This window comes from Canis aureus, chromosome 9 (assembly GCF_053574225.1).
Source record: "Canis aureus isolate CA01 chromosome 9, VMU_Caureus_v.1.0, whole genome shotgun sequence".
Lineage (NCBI taxonomy): Eukaryota > Metazoa > Chordata > Mammalia > Carnivora > Canidae > Canis > Canis aureus.
Window position 1 is genome coordinate 49,557,010 of NC_135619.1, and position 21,494 is coordinate 49,578,503.

A 21,494-nucleotide genomic window follows, 5' to 3' on the forward strand; every position below is an offset into this window, starting at 1 on the left:
GCTGGTGCCTTTTTTCTCTCATTACCATACACACCCCCACCTAGTCCAGGACCTAAGCCTCACGGCGAGCACACAATGAGCCTCTGTTGAACACTTGAATGAATGTCTACGGTATCCAATATGTCCCCAAAAAGTATCATGAGCTTTGTAGTGCAAAGGGCTCTGAACAACTCAAATGAGAAACACAAACATGTCCAGTGATAAGGGCCGGCCTGAATGACCTCTGAGGTCATCTGCAATGCCACGAGCCCTGGAGCCTGTCCTACTCGGGCAAGTAACTTCCCTGAAAGAATGCTAAACACTTTCTTCCTCGCCTCAGCTCAGCAGCCATAGTTGAAGTCTTCGGACTGTGCCCAGCACTGTGTGATCCTCCAGGAGGTAAGTGTACACGGAAGCCCAAACTGGGAATATGGGAAGGAACACAAGGGATGAACAACTAGGGGATTAGTGCCTAGGTGAGTAGGGACCCAAAGAAAAAAAACAAGAGAAATAATTTAAGATGCAGCACAGCCGTCCAGGACGCACACACTCATACAAACACAAAGATCCTCCTTCCAGATCCACACTGCACCCCCCCCCCACCCAACCCATCCCATCATTCTATGACAATGCTGCCTTGTGGAACAGAACAATAGGTACATTATGCCAACCTATAATTATCCTAGGAGAAGCGATAGTGAAGTCAAGGCATTACATGAAAGTTGGGATACTGGATACAATCCCATAAAAACAACAACAAAGCAACAATCCACAAAATCCCTAATTTAAATAAAGGCTAAAAGCTGCCCGGAGCCGGTACCCTTTCACATTTTCTATGAGGATGGGATTTTTTTTTTTTCTTTTCACTTGATTATTTAAGCACAAGGCCTTCTTTCACAGGAATTGGTAGAGTATTGGGGGCAGGGGTTGGGAAGCTGTATTTTTTTTTTCAATAAGGAAACAGAGAGTAAAGGAAGTGGAGGTCATGAGACAGTGCCAAAGCCACGGTGTGACCCCCCAGGCCGTCCTCAAAGGTAGCCAGCCAGGTCTGAGTCCACTCAGTGAGTCCAGTTCCAGTCACAGAAATTCCTTTCCACCACACCAACAGAACCCATGTCCAGGGACGTCCGTGTAAAACACACAGAACCCTGGGTGGTATCCTGGAAAAGACAGTGACCAAAAAAATAATCTGAATATCTGAGCTCCTATCTCTGCTATAACTAGCTGCTTCTGTGGTTTAGTCAAGGACTGTGTGCTCCATCTCTGTCACAGGTAAGCCATGGAGCCAGCAACTGAGGAAAATCACAAAGAGTCACTTTCCCCTCCGAGACTCAGTTTCCTCAGATGCAAAATGCACACACTCACACGTGCACACTCTCACACATGCCCTCACCAACCGCACGCTTCTGGACTCAAGGCCCTGGCGTGGGGCCGCACTGATGGAAGGCCATCTCCACGGGCCATCACTGAGGAAGGAGAGAGCCTGCCGCTTCTAAAACAGAGATGAAGCCGGAACTCTCCAAGCAAAGGAGCAGAAGCCGCCTGCCAGGGGCACGCAGGGTCATCTTTGTGTGTCCTGGTAAAAAGCAAGGGTGTGGAAAATCGATGGTTTATTTTTCAAGCACATCTCTAGTTTCTAAGCAAAGGTCTCTCTCCTCTTTCAAGGGGAGCCCTCCTCCTCCTGAACCACAGTCCCACGCGCTCTGCCTCTCGTGGACCCAGTCAGCTCTCCTTCCCTCAAAGGCCCCCCTTCTTTCACCTTCTCCACACACTAACTAGGGACTGCACGAGAATGCCATCAATTGTCAAAGGGCCCTTCCAGCAACGATCCAACCTCATTCCTTGAATTTCCTGAAAAGCTCCTCAAAGATATAATATTCTCATCTGTCCATTCCCTTTAGAAGCCATTAACCAGGGGCACCTGGGCAGCTCAGTCCGCGAAGCATCTGACTCTTGATTTCAGCTCAGGTCATGATCTCAGGGTCCTCACTGGGCTGTGCTGGGCTCCACACAGCTTAGGATTCTCTCTCTCCCTTGGCCTCTGCCTCCCTAACCCCTGCGCTCTCTCTCTCTCTCTCGCTCTCTCTATCTATCTCTCTCTCTCTCTCTCTCTCTCTCCTCTCTGTCGATCTCTCTCAAATAAATCTTTAAAAAAAAAAAAAAGAAAAGAAAAGAAACCATTAGCCATCCTTCCTCAGAAGCCACTGTTTCATACTAATTTCCTCCTTTTCCTAACAAATCCAAAGGCCACTTCTTGGTCATCCGCTGCTTGGCCAACATTTGATGGTATTGGTTGGCCATGTATTCTTTGAAACTCTCAGAACCTTGATTCTACTCATTTGTTTAGTTCTGTCAATGAACGTTCCCTCCATCCTGTGCTGGGTGGTGGGACAGGGCAATGACATGAGCCAGTCCTGATCTTTTGCTCATCTCTCCACATCTACTACTGTGGCTTGCCCTACGTCAGCCAAAGGGCTTTAAAGGACTTAACAAAGTCCAGTCCTGCAAACTTTGGAAAAACATTTTACACTGTAATAATTTTTCTCCTGGAAAACAAGAGAGCCTATTCTTGCAACTGACGCTATTCTGGAAGTGTGCAAAACCTGTGATAGAAGCACCACCAAACGACTCCTGAAATGTGGTATGATTTTGTGTGTCACTCTTCCCCAAGTCCTCTGCTCACTGTCCCCTCTCCCTTAGAGCTTTGCTGTGGACCTTATCACAGTGTTAACTGTCTCGGTCTCTAAGCTGTGACCATGGAAAGCTCTAAAAAAGACATGGAGTAGACTGGTCTCTCTTTCATTCCCATAACTGCCCAATGCTTAAATGTTTGTTGAAATGCAGCAAGAGCAAGGAGAAATTCAGCATCAAATCTCACATCTACACCATTCCACAGGATGCTCTGCACCTTTGGGAAACTGTCCCGGTTTAATTCTGGTCTGTCCTGTGGGCCTGGAGGGCTTGCCTACCTACAGGGTTGGGCTGGGGGGTGAGTTTTCTCTGACCTTGGGCATTGCGGAAGCCACCATCACACCACACTGAAATGTCCAAGCAGGACCCTGAAGCCAACACTCCACCTACTCAGGATACAAAGTTAATGAGTGTGTGTCACTTAGTAATTCTGTAATTGTCTTCCTTCCTTGCTGCATGCCCTTGGGCAAGCTCCTTATGTTATTTATCCCTGCTTTCTCATCAATAAAATAAAGACTATGCGTCTCCTAGGATTGTTAGGAGGATTTGACAAGCACTAGGGGAAGTGCCTAGGCTGTGCTTACTAAGGTAGCAGAGCCTCGATAGATACTTCATTATCATTACCATTATTATTGTTATTGACAGGTTAGAAAAGGTAAATGATCTTGACCCCAGTATAACTTAGATACCTTGTTTTTGTTTTTGTTTTTTTAAGATTTTATTGATTAATGAAAGACAGAGAGAGGAGCAAAGACGGCTCCCTGCAAGGAGCCCAATGCGGGACTCAATCCCAGGACCCCAGGATCACAACCTGAGCCAAAGGCAAACACTCAAACACTGAGCCACCCAGGTGCCCCCGATACTGCCCTTTTGAATGCCCTAGTTTAGACCCAACGGCCTTTTGGCAATGCCTCAAAAAAAAAAAAAAACAACAACAAAAAAAAAAAAAACACTACACTTTCAGCCTTTAAAAAAGTACAAGGTAACATGAGAAACAGAAACTTCTCCTTCCCTTCCTGAGGTCACTCCACCCTAACCTCAGCGAGGGGAAAAGATAAGCTCAGACATGGGGTTAGGGATCCTGGTGGGGGTTAGGCATGGGGTAAAGTCTGGGAAGGGGGAAGGACCGAAGTTGGATAGAGGGTCCTGAAGCGGAGAGGTCAGAAATGGAGTAAAGGTCAACACTGGAGGTTGCGCAAGTGAGGAGAAATTTAGGACCATCTGATTGATGCTCATGTTGATCATTTTCACTTTTCATCCCCGCCCCCCACTATGGCGTCAAAACGCCCCACTTTATGAAGGTGGGAGGGGAGGGAAGGAGGGAAAGAAAGAAGAAACCTGAACTAAGTGAACGTTTTTAAACCAACAAGACATTTTGATTCAAAGAGTAAGTCACTACACTGGTCAAATCCCCTGGTCCTTTTCCACAAGCGGAGCTCACAAGCAGGACTGACAAGAAGGTTCTAGTAACTGGCTCAGCCTGCAGGATATAAAATGCTGGGTGAATTTTGCATTCCAAGGACAGAAGTTTTCCAAATTAAAATTTTAAGAGTGTATGAAAATAGTTCACCATTTACTCTTAGGATGAGGGAGCATGTAGACTGTCAGTCTAAAAATCCAAGCTAGCATTTTCAGGGATGCTGTCTATCCTGAGGGGGGATGGGGGGCAGGGGGGATGGCTTGTTGATTCTGTCCAGATCCCTGAGATCTTGGACCCAGAAAGAGAGAAGGGTCTGAATAACTTCTCCCACCAGGAAACCAGCCAGAGGTCTCTGAGCTTATAGGATGAACATTTCAAAAGCCATGACTTAAATTTTAATACTCTTGGGAGCTCAGGAATAATCCTGTTGATTTACGTTCTAGCCCCAGCTACAGCACCTACTTGCTATGCAAACTCAGGAAAATGATCTCCCCTCTCTGAGCCTCTGTTTGCTCCCCTGGTCCTTCTGGACAAGCTTAACTTAGCACTGCCTTTCGGCTCCAATATTAATTCCATCAAGAAATGTTCCCCGAGGGGCACCTGGGTGGCTCAGTGGTTGAGCATCTGCCTTTGGCTCAGGGTGTGATCCTGGGGTCCTGGGATCGAGTCCCATATCAGGCTCCCCGCAAGGAGCCTGCTTCTCCCTCTGCCTGTGTTTTCTGCCTCTCTCTGTGTGTCTCTCATGAATAAATAAATAAAATCTTAAGAAAAGAAAGAAAGAGAAAGAAGAAAGAAAGAAAAGAAAGAAAGAAAGAAAGAAAGAAGAAAGAATGAAAGAAAGAAAGAAAGAAAGAAAGAAAGAAAGAAAGAAAGAAAGAAAGAAAGAAGAAAATGTTCACAGAGTACCTACTACATGCCAGACACCCTTCTAGATAGCAGCCATATAGCGGGTTCCAGCCTTCGTGGGGCCGACATTCTCACCCTGATATCCTATGGCTCCTAAGAGGCTGTGAAGACTACACCTTGCAAGATGTGCTTACATATCTCAGCCAGGGCTCCAGGAGATCGGACTTAAAGCTAATAGGTGATCAAGCCATTGCTGCCATAAACAGGACCACAGAACTTCTCCCTTCAGCTTTTTAATCTTAAGTTACTGAAATGTAGAGGAAAGTGAAGAGCATGAGGTAGACAGAATGTGTGCAGAGGAAGACAAAGTAGGGAGAAAGGAAGTGTGGCTCTAGACGGAGGCCCCATATTCCACTGGGCTCACGCTAAGATTTCACTTGGAAATACTGACTCCCTTTCAGTCGGTTCAGGGAACTTGAACTGAACATCATCACCCAACAGGGCTCAGTCCTGCCCAGCATGGCCCTGGCCACTGCCTGACACCAGTCCTGCTTCCTCCTACAAGGACCTTGGGCAGAGCACTGCAGGGACAGACCTGGGATCCACAGGTAAGAAGCCACAGGTCAACGCGGCCCGCACGAGCCACCCTCTCCCAACCCACATGCAACCCAGTTGCACCACCTCCCCTGGAGCTTTTGGGGCTCTCTATACCAGGGAGAAAAGGAGAGCATGGGGAGGCTGTGTAAAGGCAGGCTGCCCCATGTTTCAGAGCCCCATGTGGGGGACGAGGCAGGTTGTCAGCCTGGCGGGGAACCAGGGGAGAAGGCACTGGGGAAGTGGGGAGTGTGCAGGAGTCATGGTGGGGCACGCTCCTTGGGGATGTGGATGCCCAGCGCCATTCCACTCTCTTCTGGTTCAGTGGACAGCAGGAGCCTGACGTGCCCCTCCACCATCCAAGTAATGCTGACCCAAGCAAGCTCCCTCTACCCTCAGAGGCACCCCAAGAGGAGAGAAAAGAATTTAAGGTTCCAGAGAGGGTGTGAAGTCCCTCACTAGCTGAGTGACTTGGAGCATTTACATTTTCTTTATTTCCTTTCAAAACCTCAACTGTCCATCTAGAAAATGAGGATAATGCAAATGAGTACCTGCTTCTTCGGATTAGTGGGAGGAACAAGCGAGAAGAGTGGAAGGCACCCAGCATTGAGCCTGCTGCGCAGGAAGATTCAGTAGGCTCCTTATTATTTGGGGGACGGCTCTTCTAAATGCCTTCTTCCACACCAGCCCCTTCCTAAATTGCAGCTCGTCCTGGGGAGGATGTGAATGATGCCAAATGACAGCAGTGAAGCCTCCACCAAAGAAGGCAGGGCTGCCAAGGCCTCCCCGTGCTCCTTGTGACCAGCGCCAATGCTGTGGTCCAGGAACACACTCGGTGTGGATCCCACCACCTCAGAACACGTTTGGTGACATGCAAGCACCCAGGATGAAGAGGGGTGCACTTCCCACCAGGGACACGGTCTGGAGGAGACCGTGGTATAGGACACAAAGGATGGCAAGGGAGGAAGGAAGATGAAGAGAAGGTGAACCATATTCACCCCAGGGGGGTCTTGTATCGGCAGCTGTGTCCCCACATTTCAGAATTGTTAAAGGAGGTGGGTCATGCATATATGGGGTGAGTGGCTGGAAGAGAGGACCATGAAAGGGAAGGAGGTATGAAGAGTAAGAATGTGTACTACGTTGGAGCCTAAAACACACATGGAGCAACTCTGCTTCACAGGAGCTACTCAGAAGGGAAAAAAAACAGGGCAGCCTGGGCGTCTCCGTGGTTTAGAGCCGCCTGCAGCCCAGGGCCTGATCCTGGAGACCTGGGATCGAGTCCCACATTGGGCTCCCTGCATGGAGCCTGCTTCTGCCTCTGTCTCTCATGAATAAATAAATAAATAAAACCTTTAAATAAATATTTTTTTTTAAAAGAAGAGGAAAAAAAATTACCTCTAGGAACAAAGATCTCCACCCACCCTGCAAATCCAGGAACGGTGGTAGAAAATGGGATCTCTCACCCAGCAACCACCTACATGTGCATCAGAAGAACTCTTTTCCCAGCGAGGCATGGCCTACCACCTTGGCCTTCCTTGCCCTGGAGCTGGCTCCTGGGCTCAGAAGAGCCCTCCCCACCGTATTTGAAAAGAGGACCTCTGCACACGGGATTCATCACAGTGAGGTTGTTCAGGTGGGCCCTCATTGAATATGACTGGTGTCCTGACGGGAAGGGGAAATTTGGACCCAGAGGTATGTATCCAGGGAGAACACCATGTGAAGATAAGGTAGGACAGGGGGCGACACTTGTAAAAGCCAGGGAACTCTGGAAACTGCCAGCAAACCACCAAAGGCAAAGAAGAGGCTCAGCACAAATCGCACCCCCCCGCCCCTGCTCCCATAGCCCTCAGAAAGAAGCAACCCGGGGCACCTGGGACGCTCAGTGGTTGAGCGTCTGCCTTTGGCTCAGGTGGTGATCCCAGAGTCCTGGGATCAAGTCCCACATCAGGCTCCCTGGAGGGAGCCTGATTCTCCCTCTGCCTCTGTCTCTGCCTCTCTCTGTGTGTGTCTCTCATGAATAAATAAATAAATAAATAAATAAATAAATAAATAAATAAATAAATATTTTTTTTAAAAAAGAAGCAGCAGCAGCAGCAGCCCTGCAAGCACCTTGATTCTGACTTCTAGTCTCCAGCACAGAAGCAATACATTCCTATTATTTAAACCACGCAGTCTGTACTTTGTTACAGCCACCCTAACAATCCGATACACCCACAGCCTTACTTGTCTTTGCCACATGGATCACCAATGTGGAAAATCAGAAACTTCCAGAAAGTCATCATATTTACTTTTCTAACAAACCAGACATCACTGAGGAACTCAAAGATCAACTAAATGTAATCCTCCAGGGCACAGGTACGCAAATGTTTGTCACTTTACAGTTTACAAAACACTTCACAGGCATAGCCTCTTGTCCGTCCCCTAACTTCGTGTTGAGGTAGGGGGTGGACCACAGAATTCCCATTCTGCAGATGAGGATGGTAAGTTCTAGAGAGGTGGCCACTTGCCTCGGAGCGCTCAGTCACTAAGAGCAGGCAACTCCTGTGGCAAGGTCTTCCGAGTCCAGGAAGATGTCTGGTGGGCTTGCTTTCTTTTCTGGGGGTCTTGAATCCTCTTGCCTCTTCCACAAGTAGAAGCCCCCGCACTGAGGTGATTGGAAAGAAGTTTCGAGTATCCAAGATCTGTTCCAAGAAAGCTCCAGAAGGCAAAAAGGGAGGCCGGCCAGGGAGAAGAGAGACTGGCGCCCTCCACCCTCTTTTCTCACTGTCCCCACCACCCTCCTGGCCGCCTCCTCCTCCTCACCTCCACCCCCAGGCCCCTGACCACTTCTATCTCCCAGGCAGGCCAGGTTCCTGGTAACGGTGCCACCCAGTGTTGTCAAAATAGCAAGCAGCTGGAAAGAATTCCGGAACAAAATCTCTGCGCCTCTGCAGCCTTCTAAATGACTACAACTGTGGCAGTTAAACCTGCTAATGTGCTAAGCATTTTCTGGCAGGGCCAGGAGGCAGGGCTGGTGTGGTGGTAGCTGGGAGGGGCTTGCGGGCATCATCCTGGGCAAAGTAAGTCCCCAAAGGAGGTGGAGGCAAGGAGAACCAACCCAGAACACTTCCCACGAAGTCACAGAGAGCCACCCGAGCTGCACTTGAGGATTCCTGGAGCACTGCTGGCCTGGTGGGCAGCGCTGGCCGGGCATCGAGGCCTTCCAGGCAGGAGAAGGGAACTCCCAGGCGGTGTGGGGGGAGGCACTTCTAGAATGCAGGTGACGATGGATATTTTTTCTGCTAATGCAGAGCACTGTATAATGCTGTCCACAAGGCTAGGCAGCCAGGGCCTGGCCCTATCTCTGTTTGCTTCTGAGTTGGCAGAGGCAGGGCCCATGGTGACCAAACAAAGGACAAGTCGCCAAATACCGAGAGGCATGCAGGCAAGAAGGCCTGAGAGGGGTCTGAGTACAAGGGTATGCGGAGTATCCCGGGGACTGGAACCAATAGGAGCGGGGTGGGGGTGGGGGTGGGGGGGCACACGAGAACTTTCCTCCAGGACAGGCACACGCACAGCATGAGCTTCTCCAGGGTATCCTTGTTTTCAGGGGCTCTTTTGAAAATGGTTCAAAATAGGAGACCAGGAAGGGGAACAAACCCCCAAATCTGGGATCTCAGTGAGGTCCCAGTGTTTCTTCCTCCATGATGTCCTCCACTCTCCACTTCCTGGAGAAATCAGGGGGGTCTGAGAGAGTGAAGAGGGGAGGTTGGCGGTCAAAACTCAGCTCCGGGGAAGAATTCTTATTCTTTCCAGAGCCATGTGGCGATAGGAAATGGGGTGAGTGACAAAGCGGGTGCCACCCAGGTGAGGGAGAGGTGGGGTCGTTCTGGGAACATATAAGCCAGTAAAACCCTGACACGATTCAATCTGGAGGGGAAAAAATCCCAGCTGATAGAAACTGCTGAGAGCTTGCAGCTTTTAAAGCCCTTCTAGCAAAAGGATCTTTGGAAGCTTTGCAAACCCTGACCACGCAGCCGGTCAGCCACAGCCCAGCCCACAGCGCCGAGAGTGTTTTTGCTAAATCAGAGCTAACCCACTCACAGATATCTAGTCCCGTCCTTCCCCTGGCTCCCATTCCTCTCTGGGTGCTGCTTTCCTCAGAAATTACGTTTTCCCAGAGCAGAGGGGAGAATGTTGCTGGGGCCCCAGCAGGCTGGCCAGCAACCTTGGCCCCACGGCTCCCGAGGCTGACCCTGGGCAAGGCATTTCACCTTTACGAGTCTCATTTTTTAATCTGCAGAAGTGGCAAGATGGAAGCTGCAGGTGTAGAGTTGGTGGGAAGATTGATGAGATCATGTGTTCAGGGGGCCAAGCACAGGTGGGGGAGGGGCGGCTCCCTGAGGCCTGGCCCCCTTCCTTCCCACCTTCCTCTCTGGCCCTCCGGCACCACATTCAATGTGAGGAGGATATAGATCAGTAGGAGTTTAAGTTAAAAGTTGGGGAGACAAAGGCATGCTTGTATAAAACAAGTACGAGTTTAATAGAAGCCCTTCTAACCCAGAACATCATTCCCTGTCCCTCACTTCCCCCCTCCCCCCACTCCCCCCCTCCACCAGCTGGTAGTCTCTTAGCTGCTAGACTTATTTTAGCAGGGTCACTATGTCATACAACTCTAGGTGAGTGCCATCCGTGTTCTATTCCCTGTGCTCTGAAGGGAGCCCCATTCAATAGACCAGCATTTGAATGGTACCCCCAGAGTCAGGCAATGTTGCAGCCCTACTAAAGTCCTCGCCTTCAGGAAACCTTTCTAAGGCTTCCCGTGCCTCTTCTTTCTTTGAATGCCAACAGCAGTTCATCTGTACTTCTCTTCTGGAGCTCATCAAACTCTGCCTTTATCCTACTGGGGGTGTGTGTACGTGTGTGATTCCCGCAGGGGCTAGATCTTACCCTTTTTATTCCTGCAGCACCTAGCACAATGCTAATTCATTTTGTGAGGCCAGCATTACCCTGGTACCACAACCAGTCAAAGACATTACAAAAAAAAGGAAAAAAAAATTTTTTTTAATTTTAAAAACCTTAACCCTTACCTCACACCCTATAAAAAAGTTAACTCAAAATGGATCATACAGCTAAATGTAGAACTAAAACTACAAAACTTCTATAAGAACAACTGAAAGAAAATCTTTATGAACTTAGGTTAAGCAACATGTTCTTAGGTAGGATACAGAGAGCTCAAACCATTAAACCAAAAATTGATATATTGCACTTGATTAAAATTTAAAATGTCTGCTCTTGGAAAGGCACTAACATGAAAATAAAAACACAAGCCACGGACCAGGAGAAAATATTTGCAAAACATATATCTGATAAAGGATGTGTAGTCAGAATATATAAAGAACTCTTAAAACTCAATAATAAGAAGACAAATGACCCAATTTTTTTTAATGGCTAAAAGCACTGAACAGACATTTCACAAAAGAAGTAATACAGATGGGCCAAAACGCCTGTGAAAAAAGGTTCAACATCATTAGTCATCAGGAAAATGCAATTAAAATCACAATGAGATACCACTAAACATCTATTATGATGACTAAAATTAAAAAGACTGACAATGCCAAGCACTGGCAAGGATATAGAATGACTGGAACTCTCATGCACTGCTAGTGGAAATGCTAAACGGTACACCCACTTTGGAAAGCAGTTTGGCAGTTTCTTACAAAGTTAAATATACACTTATGACCTAGCAATTCTACTCCTAGGCATTTGCCCAAGAGAAATGAAAACATATGTCCACATAAAGACCTGTATACATAAATGTTCAGAGCAGCTTTATTCATAATAGCCACAACTTGGAAATAGCCCAAAATGTTCATCAATTGGTAAATGAACAAGCAAGTTGTGATGTATCCATACAATAGAATGCACCCATACATGCAATAACATGAATGCTTCCTCAGTGCATTGCATTCGTTTCCTATTGCTACTATAACAAATTCCACAAACTTAGTGGCTTAAGACATGACAAATTCATCTTATTGTTCTGGAGATCAGAAGTCCAAAATCAGTTTCACTAAGCTAATGTCAAGGTGTCAGCAGGACTGGTTCCTTCTGGAGGCTTTGTGGAGAAAACCTGTTTCTTCATCTTTTTCAGTTTCTAGAGACCACCCGCATTCCTTGGCTCTTGTCCCTTCCTCAAAGCCAACTCAGCTTGAAGGAGGAGTTTGACAAAGGCACAGAGGCATAGTGAGTTTGAACTTCTAAGCAGTTCCATATTTCCAGGGTGTATAATGCGACATTTCAAAGATAAGGAAACTGAGATTCAAAGAGATTAAGTGTCTTACCCCAGGTTTTGGACATGGTGAAAGTCACATTCAAACTCAAGGCCCCTGAATCTAAATACAGACTTTTTCCCAGTACATGTGAGCCCTCAGACTTTCCCACTTCGACCTTAAAGACTTCCAGCCTTAGAGGTTGGATGGGCATCTTTCCCATGTCTCAGAGACCCTAACCCCCCTGCCCCTCCCCCACTCCACCAGAGACAACCCCTGCCTCTGTACTCCTCTTCAGCAGCTCAGCCTATGGAGTTGGCATGACCCCAGGTCTCCCCATCTCCCCATCCTGGGACCATCCAATTCTCACCTCCCGGTTTGATGAAATTATAATTTTAAGAAGTATTATTTGCATCCTGCTTTATATTTGTCAGCACTCTCTCACTTAGGTTATTTTATTTGGCCTTCCCCATTGTGTGAGGCTAAGAGTACAGATATTACCAAGCCCATTTAACAGATAAGAGAGCTGAGGTACTGAAGGTGGGCGCAGGCTGACCACATTCACACAGCAAGTAAGGCAAAGCCAAGATCAAAATCTTCTCCAGGCTTCTCCCTCCCCACATCACAAGTGCCTATTAATTCAGAGAATAGAACTGAGATGAGCCTCCTAACTGAACTGAGCTTCACCTTTCTCATCCATAAGACAGAAAGTGGGATAATATCTGCCCTGCCTATCACACCAGCCATAAAAGAAAAAAGAGAGAGAGAGAGAGAGAGAGAGAAAACAAAGAAGAAATAGTATGTAAAAGCACTCTGGAAACTTTGACATGTACAAAATATAAGGAACTATTCTAATCATACTCTCAAGGAAAGTCACAAGTTTTCTCTAGAAGTTTCTTTTTATCCCTCTGAAACCAGGTTCTCCTCCTGCTTTCTTACTTCCTGGTCAAGTACAGAAGTTCTAGCCAGCACCTCAACATGAACCTCAAGGTCAATCTTTAATTCCTCCTTCCAGCTTCACTCTTTCTAAGATCAAGAACTGGCCATTCCCTACTCCTGACCCCATCCCATCCTCTCCGTCACAGTTTGTCCCTGCTTAAAGCTAGAAATGGCCAGCACTCACTTTCAGTTGTCACGCCTCTGGTTCTCCACAGGCAGAACCAGCCTATATGATGCTAAAGTGGCTCATGACCACTCCACCCCTGACCAGTGCACAGAGTCCAGGGGTCCCCCGGAGACTGGCTTGGCCAGCATCCCTGGCTTGTCTCCCACAAATGCTCCTCCCCAGAATCCTCTCCAAATTCAAGTGGCCTCCATCTCCCAAAAGCTCTACCCTCTTCCCTCTTTATGTCCCCACTAAGAACTCCCCTTCCTAGTATTATTCACTTAGCTGGGGGAGGGGAGGGAAAAGGAAATCAAATTAGTCTCTCAACTCTTAAACCCAAACATACTCCGTGAATCAAAGAACTGAGGGGGGAAAAAAAGAAGAATCCAGTAGACTATATAGGTGAATATCCACATGATAGGGGGATGAAATTTCTAAGCTAAATAGCAATGGGATAAATCAGAGGGTAACAAAAGGAACACAGTTGACTCTTGAACAATGCAGGAGTTGGTATGCTGACTACTATTAGCCTGTTACTGACCTGAAGGAAGTCTTACTGATAAAATTGTTTTGTATATGTATTACGTACTATATTCTTAAAACAAAGTAAGCTAAAGAAAAGAAAATGTTATTAATAAAATCATAAAGAAGACAAAATACATGTATAATACTGTACATGTATTTATCCCAAAAAATTCCACATGTAAGTGGACCTGCACAGTTCAAACCCAATGTTGCTCAAAGTTCAACTGTTATAGTTAATATCTACTTATGTTTACTTGTACTTATTTTATCTGAATAGCAATATTAAAAATAAATAAATAAACCTCAAACTTTACCTCATATAATACATATCCACATACACACACATGAAAACCCCAAATGGACCATAGAATTAAAGCAAAAGCTAAAATTATAAAACTTCCAAAAGAAAATATAAGGAAAAATCTTCATGGCCCTGATGTAGGCAAAGACTGAGGATACAAAAAGCAAGAACCACAAAAAAAGGAAAAAAAATAACTTAGACCTTTATCAAAATTAAAAATTGCTGCTCCTCAAAAGACACCACTAAAAATAGGAGTAACGGTTGTACAACAGGTAAATGTAATTAATGCCACTGAATTGTACATTTAACATAAGTAAAATGGCAACTTTTATATATATTTTATCACAATTTAAAAACAAAACACTGTTAAGAACATGAATAGGCAACTGAGGGCTCATGGAACATATGTATGACAAAAGACCTATATCCAGAGTATAGAAAGCAACTCAGTAATAAGAAGGCAATTCTTTTTTCAACTGGGCAAAAATTTGAGCACACTTTTCATAAACACAGAAGAAGCACGTGAAAATATGTTCAGTATCATTAGAGCATCATTAGTCATCAGGAAAATGCACATTAAAACTACAAGGAGAAAAAAAAAACTACAAGGAGATACCACTCAGACCCACTAAAATGGCTAAAATTAAAAAGATTAATAATATCAAATGCTGGTAAAGATATGTAGCTACCAAAATGTTCATACGTTGCTGATGGAAATATAAAATGGTACAACCACTTTGGGAAGAGTTTGGCAGTTACTTAAAACAAAAAAATACATGTGCTTGCCATATGACTGAGCAGTTTCATTTCTGAGCATCTACTCAAGAGAAATGGGGGGAAAAATACATCCACAAAAAGACATACACACAGATGCTTATAGCAGCTTCATTCATAATAACCAAAAACTGGAAGAAACCCAAATGTCCATCAACTGGTGAATGGATAAAAATTGTGTCATATTCATATAATGGCATATTCTCAGCAATAAAAAGGAACTACTACCATATACAATAACATGGATAAATGTTTTTTAAAAAGCATATATCAAGGACACGTGGGTGGTTCAGCAGTTGAGCTTCTGCCTTCGGCTCAGGGCTCCCTGCAGGGAGCCTGCTTCTCCCTCTGCCTGTGTCTCTGCCTTTCTCTCTGTGTGTCTCTCATGAATAAATAAATAAATCTTCTTTTAAAAAAGCATATATCATATGATTCTATTCATATGAAAAGTTTAGAACCAGCAAAACTAATCTATGAGTGACAAAAAGTAGATCAATGGTTGCCTGGGACCAGAAATGGAGTGAGCTGCAGAGAGACACACGGAACTTTTAGGGAATAACAGAAATACTCTATTGTGGTTGTGGTTTCATGAGTCTATACATTTTTCAAAACTCATAGAACTATATACTTAAAAATGAGTGCACTTGATTGTATGTAAATTTTACCACAATAATGTTGGTTTAAAAAGAACTTTTCAAAAGTCAAACCACAAACTGTTGAAAACATTTGCCAAACATAAAACAGATATAATAAACAAATATCTTTAATATATAAAGTGCACATATAAACAAATATAAAAAGCATTAAGATGTTAATAGATTAAAGGCCAAAGGCCACAAGCCACAAAACAGAAAATAAGAATAGCTTATAGGTAAATAAAAACTTAAATCAATGAAACACCATATTCCACTTACCAAATTAGCAGAAGTTTTTTGTTTGTTTTAGTAATATACTACTAGGGCAAGATGGGCACTCTGCTGGCAAAAATATCAATCGATACATTCTGGAACACAATTTTGCAATAAGGACTCAGGACCTTAACAATCTCCAGATTATTCAACCTATTTTTAGAAACCTAGGCTGGGGCAGCCCAGGTAGCTCAGCGGTTTAGCACCTGCCTTCAGCCCAGGGCCTGATCCTGGAGACCTGGGATCAAGTCCCACATCAGGCTCCCAGCATGGAGCCTGCTCCTCCCTCTGCCTGTGTCTCTGCCTGTCTCTCTCTCTCTCTCTCTCTCTCATAAATAAATAAAATCTTTAAAAAGAAAAGAAACCTAGGCTAAAGAATAATCAAACAGGAGTAATCAAAATTAGAGATCTTCATGTGAGAATTTTCATTACTGACTTAGAATAAGCCATTGGGCTGAGTAAATATGGATACATCAATATAATAAAATATCAAATATTTGTTGATAGGAACTTAATAAATATTTCTTATATGTACTCAATTTATATACTATTTAAAAACTTTAAGGAGTGAGATGGATAGATGATGGGTAGAGAAACACATATAAAAATTTTTCATTCAGCAAAAATTGGAAATCCCCTAACTGTCCATCAAAAGAGGAGAAGTCAAATGAATCATGGTGGGGCGCCTGGGTGGCTCAGTCAGTTGAGCATTCCACTCTTGGTTTCAGCTCAGGTCATGATCTCATGGGTCCTGGGATCAAGCACTACACAGAACCACCCACCCCCCCCCCCCGCCCCCAGTCTCCATGATCAGCAGGGAGTCTGCTCGAAGATTCTTTACTTCTGCACCCCCACCCCCACTTGTACATGCTCACATGCTCTCTCTCTCTCAAATGAATAAATAAATCTTAAACTAAAATAAGATAAATCCATGCATAGAAATACTATGCATCTGTTAAAAATGGGACAGACATACTGCTATTGATATGGAATAATCTCAAGATGTATCATTAAATTTAAAAAGCAAGTTGCAGAACAGGGCACTTGGAATACAACTATTGGAAGGCAGGGGAGGAAGAATAGATATAAATTTATGCTCATAGACATCTCCAGAAAGATAGAGGAAAAAATCAAAATGATAACAGTGGTTGGCTCTGTGTTGGAGAACTAGGGTCTAAGGATGAGGAATAGGGATGGGAGGGAGGCTTAGATTTACTATCTTCTGATTTACTCTGCTGTAATTTTTGACTTTATTATACAGAGATCTTTTTCAAAAAAGAGGGAAAGAAACCACACACACAGCTTATTTAAAAGAAGGAAGGGGAGTGTTATGAGTTGAACTATCTCCCTCAAAATGTATATGTTGAATTCCCAGCCCCCAGTGTTTCATGTCTCACAATGTGATCTTAGTTGGAAATATGGTCACTGCAGATGTAATTAGTTAAGATGAGGTAATTAGGATGGGCTCTAATCCAATATGTCTGATGTTCTTATAAAAAAAGAAAATTTGGACACAGAGGCATGCACACAGAGAGAACACCATGTGAAGATGAAGGCAGAGATTGAGGTGATGCTTCTAAAAGCCAAGGGACACCAAAGATTGCCAGCAAAGCACCAGAAGCTAGGAGAGCCCTCCCTCATAGCCCTCAGAAAGACCTGCCAACAGCTTGATCTTGGACTTCTGGCCTTCAGAACTGTGAAGCAATAAATTTCTGTTGCTTAAGATACTCAGTTTGTGGTACTGTATCGCAGTAACCTGAGCAGACTAATACACGGATGAATATTAACATGAAATCAAACCAAAAAATGATAAGGTTCACGAAAATCAAACTATCCATCCTAGAAATGAATATCACCAGCATCTTATCCCATAACCAACCCATCACCTAACCCCACTCTCACACCTGTAGCTCTGGAGTAAATGCTTTTCTCACTCTCTCATGCTTGGTCGCTCTCTCTCTCTCTCTCTTTCACACACACACACACACACACACACACACACTCAATTTGAAAATGTAAAACAACAGAGGCATCTGACTTTTTTACAATCCCATGCATCAATACTATACCACTCACCTAGGGGAAACAGACCATTGCCCAGAATAGTGTTGAATTAAAGGCACTGGAAGAAAAGAATATACCAGAAAAAACCCTTGGTAACTCTTATTTGTCTATGGAATGGAAACTATCCATTCTGTCAGTGCCCAAGACATCTTCAAAAAGGAAGCTATAGCTTTCACAACTGTACTATTCTATCAACACTCAGGGATTCAAGGGACACCCAGCTGTGCACCCAAAATAGAGGCTCTCCCAGAGCAGGAGCACTTACAGCAAGATTCTGTACCACCTGGGTGCAGAGCACCACACCTCCAGGGTAGGCTCCAGATTCCCACCAAGATCTCATCAAAGTTCCCAGTAGTCTTTGCTCTCATCAGGCTAGAATCCTTTCAAGAGGCCTTTCTTATCCTCCTCCCTATTTCTGCCAGAAAGCAAAACAGAAGGACAAAATCTTGGTCATAAAAACCAAGTGAGCCCAGCGGGTGGGGGTGGCAGGAGGGGTTATAGGGAAGGTTTTAAGCTCATAAGACCCTTTAGTTGAGGTTTCAAAATGACAGCTAACTAAAGTCCATTTGGTCTAAATCTGCTTACCCAAACCTCCCCCACACCATTCCCCAAGAGGTGTCCATGATTTCTAGCACAGCTACCTGCAGACGGGGAGTCTGGCTCTCCTTTCTTTCAAATACTAGGGAAGTGGGACCACAAAGATTAGCTCCCAGTGCAGAGAAGAAGCTAGAAGGGGAGAAAGAAGGGGAGAAAGAGGACCTTCACGGCAACATACAAGGACATGGCGGGCTCGCCCCATCCCATATCTCAGCTATTATGCATTCCCAACTGGCTTGGCCAACATCCAGAGAGACTCCAGGCTGGTGAGTCTGTGAATGTGAGGCAGAGATAAGCGATGCGGAGAGGGGGAGCTCACCCACGGTTATATATGGGCTGTAGCGCTGCTATAGCAAGGAGCCAAGGGACTCTTCCATTTCCAAGACATTTCTGCACTCAGTCCTCTCCCCAAGATTAAGAATTCTCCTTCTTGGCTGCCTCTCTCTCCCTGGAACGTAACTAAGCAGCTTGAGAACATGAAAAATTGGGGGTTTGGGTATGAGTTTTTAATGTGTTAAAATCACATTGACCCTGGATCCTTGTTTGCAATAAAACCAGGAGAGTAGGACGCTCCTTTCTTTTCTCTGGTAGGGGCCACTCTCTGGCCCTGCCCTCGGCCAGGAGTAGGCTTTGGGAGCTCAGAAAAGGTATGCTTCCTTCTAGGAGGAGGCTGGAACTTTGGGGAAGGGTGGACGCATGTGGACAGCTATGGGAGGAAGGTCGCTGAGGAGAAGGAACAACATGAGCAAAGCCTCAGAAGGGATGGCTCTCGTCCAGGCAGTGAAGACAGAAAAGTCTTACAAAAACCGAGGGATCTGCTGCTAGGAGCTTATCCACCCTCACCAACCCCAGGACATCTCTGAGTGCGTCCTATGTACCCTCCAAAGAGCAAAATCCAGCAACACAGGGACCTAGCAAAGTCTAGAGGAAAGGAATGTCTGCCCCAAGCCTTGCCCCAGGGTCAGACGCCTGGAAAAAATTCCTGGGATTATTTGGTGTTGTCTAAGATGGATTTGGAGCCACCGGGACTGATGAGAGATGTGGCTTTGGATGGGGGCTGCGGGGACTGGTCTGTGGCAAGCTGAGGACAACTTCATGTCTCAAAACTTGCCTGAGCTGTTCACCAATCTGAATCTGCCTTCCTTCCTCTTCCCTATTCATTGAATTCCTTTAAAACCATCTCTCCTCCGAAGATCCCCTGAGCCCCTCATTCAGAATTAATCCACTGTCCCTCATGCTCCTCCAACAAGAGCTTGTATCTCGATTTCCAGGTAGGCTTACCTGCCTTGTCCTATAATTAGTCTCACACCCCTCTAGGTATACTCTCTCAATGACCAAGAACTGGGTCTTACAAATCTTTTTGACCCCTTAGCACCCACTTCTCTAGAGCAGCCACTCAGTAAATACTTATTTGGAATTGAATACATAGAGCCCTAAGGAGTGACTGGGCAGTGGCCGACATGTCTCATCCCTACATCCATTCATTTATTTGTTCAGCAAATTTGTGAGTGTCCACTATCTGCCAAGCTGGTTAACTCTCTTGCCAAGCACATTGCAACCCTTTAATCAAGCAGCTAAAAAGTAAGTTTCAGTACCTAGGCTTTAGTGTGAGTCTTCTTTGCAGATCCAGGACATAGAAAATTCCACAGGATCCCTGAATAAAAACCTGACCACTACAGGGTGGCGGCAACCTACATCCCAATGCCCTCAGGAAGGATCTGGGGAGAGACAGGTTGTCTGGGATGTGGGTGAGGACTCTCAAGGACTCTGCCCAGCCCATCTGGGAGAAGCCTAGATGTGCCTATCACAGAAGATGGCAGAGGTAAGATAGCCCATTTGTCTATGTATACAGTATTCTGGGGATGCTCAGGGGAGGAGCTGGGAATTTGGGGTGGGGAGAGAGCTCTAGAAAGTCATCTCAGCAGAGCAGATGTGGTCCTGGATGGGGGAGGATCTGCTGAAGGTCATGAGAAAAGTCTGCCCTGCTCAGGGATTGATAAGTGCAAATTATTGAAAAAGCTGGTGTGTCCAGGAACTGTTCTGCTATAGGGGGGAAACTAGGGGTGTGGGAAGAGACAGAGGGTAGGTTAGGGAAAGCCACTTACTCTGGGTCTCTTTCAACTCCAAAATTATAGGATTCTAATCTGAACCTCCCCTGCCAACAACTTGAAAAAGTTGTCTGAGACCAGGGACATTTGGAGAGAAAGTTGAATAGTAAGTCAAATAATAAACCAAAAAGAAATCCTGAAGTCAAAACAAGGGATAAATTTTCCTTATCTCTCTAAGACATGCATCAAAGCAGCTAGCTGCTGTCTGCCCAGCCTGGGAAGATGATCATGGTTTTTAATGGCCTGTAAACAATAGGACCAGCCTCTGTAATAATGTTGAACCAATTAATCCTTTAGGCTTCCTCCCTGCACCCTGCTGACTCCCCCCTGCCCCTGCTCTGAGACTAAGCAACCATCAGGAGTCTGGAAGTAGAGGGATCCAACCTCAAGACTCAAAGCCTAGATGATTTGTGGAGAAGAATCAAATCTGTGGGAGAGAGTGACGGCTCCCAGAGGGAGTGTCAAAGAAAATTGCCTCTAACCTGATCTGGGTAAAAGGAAGAAGACTCCTTTCAGAGAATATGAAGAACAAGAGACATGATGCACTAAGGAATTGGCACAAGACATAAATTTTGTTCCTACATGGTGAGCCCATTCATTTATTCAGCAAACATTCGTGTACTCCTACTGTAGTGCAAGACACCTGTACAAGGTACAAAAGTATACAAAGAAAACAACTCCCCTCAATGGAATTAGTGTGGGAAGTGGTACTGGGAATAAGGCATATTCACAGATTTGGATAATAAAAGTTAGTACAGTAGTATTTGCAAAGGGCTACACAAGTCCAGACCTTTCTTTTCATTTCTTTTTTTCTTTCTTTGATGTACTACATTTAATCTGGGTGATTGGGGCTGATGTTATTAGAAAAAAACAGAGGAATTAGAAAGAGGAGAAAGAAAATGGGACAGAAAAGAGAAAGGAAACCAAGCCCTCCTTCCTGCTTCCTTCAGCCCAAGTTCTGGGAGAGCAAAGGACCAGTTGTCACAAGAGGTCTCCAAGCAGGTCCAAGCCACCAAGTCACAATTCAAGGCACGTATCCTCCTGTATCAACAAAGCATATTTTTGCTGAATTGCACAAAATTCTGGCCATCTGGAGTTTTCTATTTGATATACCAATTCCCAGTACCTGATAACCGTGTGCCCTTTCCTCAGCAATATTGCATATATGTGCACAAGCACATGTGCACGCATGCTAACGTCAATATAATGAAGGAAAGTCAAAGGTTTTTTTCATCTGTAGCCCAAAAGTTAACACCTTCTCCCTTTGAAAACAATGACAAATACATGTACTGCATGCGTGTAGCCTCTCATTTTTCAGTTCTTCAATAAAT

The 21,494-nt window shown here is 45.1% G+C and overlaps 1 protein-coding gene and 1 long non-coding RNA gene across 7 annotated transcripts in view; one reads left to right on the top strand and one right to left on the bottom strand.

Moving 5' to 3' along the window:
• Positions 1–21,494, bottom strand: part of DPF3 (double PHD fingers 3) — a 259,291-nt gene that overhangs the window by 182,889 nt on the left and 54,908 nt on the right. The window lies entirely within an intron of this gene.
• On the top strand, positions 24–20,746 carry LOC144320846 (uncharacterized). Its single transcript, XR_013386486.1, has 4 exons — positions 24–378; positions 18,719–19,326; positions 19,680–19,877; positions 20,461–20,746. It is a non-coding gene; the product is annotated as an uncharacterized LOC144320846 (long non-coding RNA).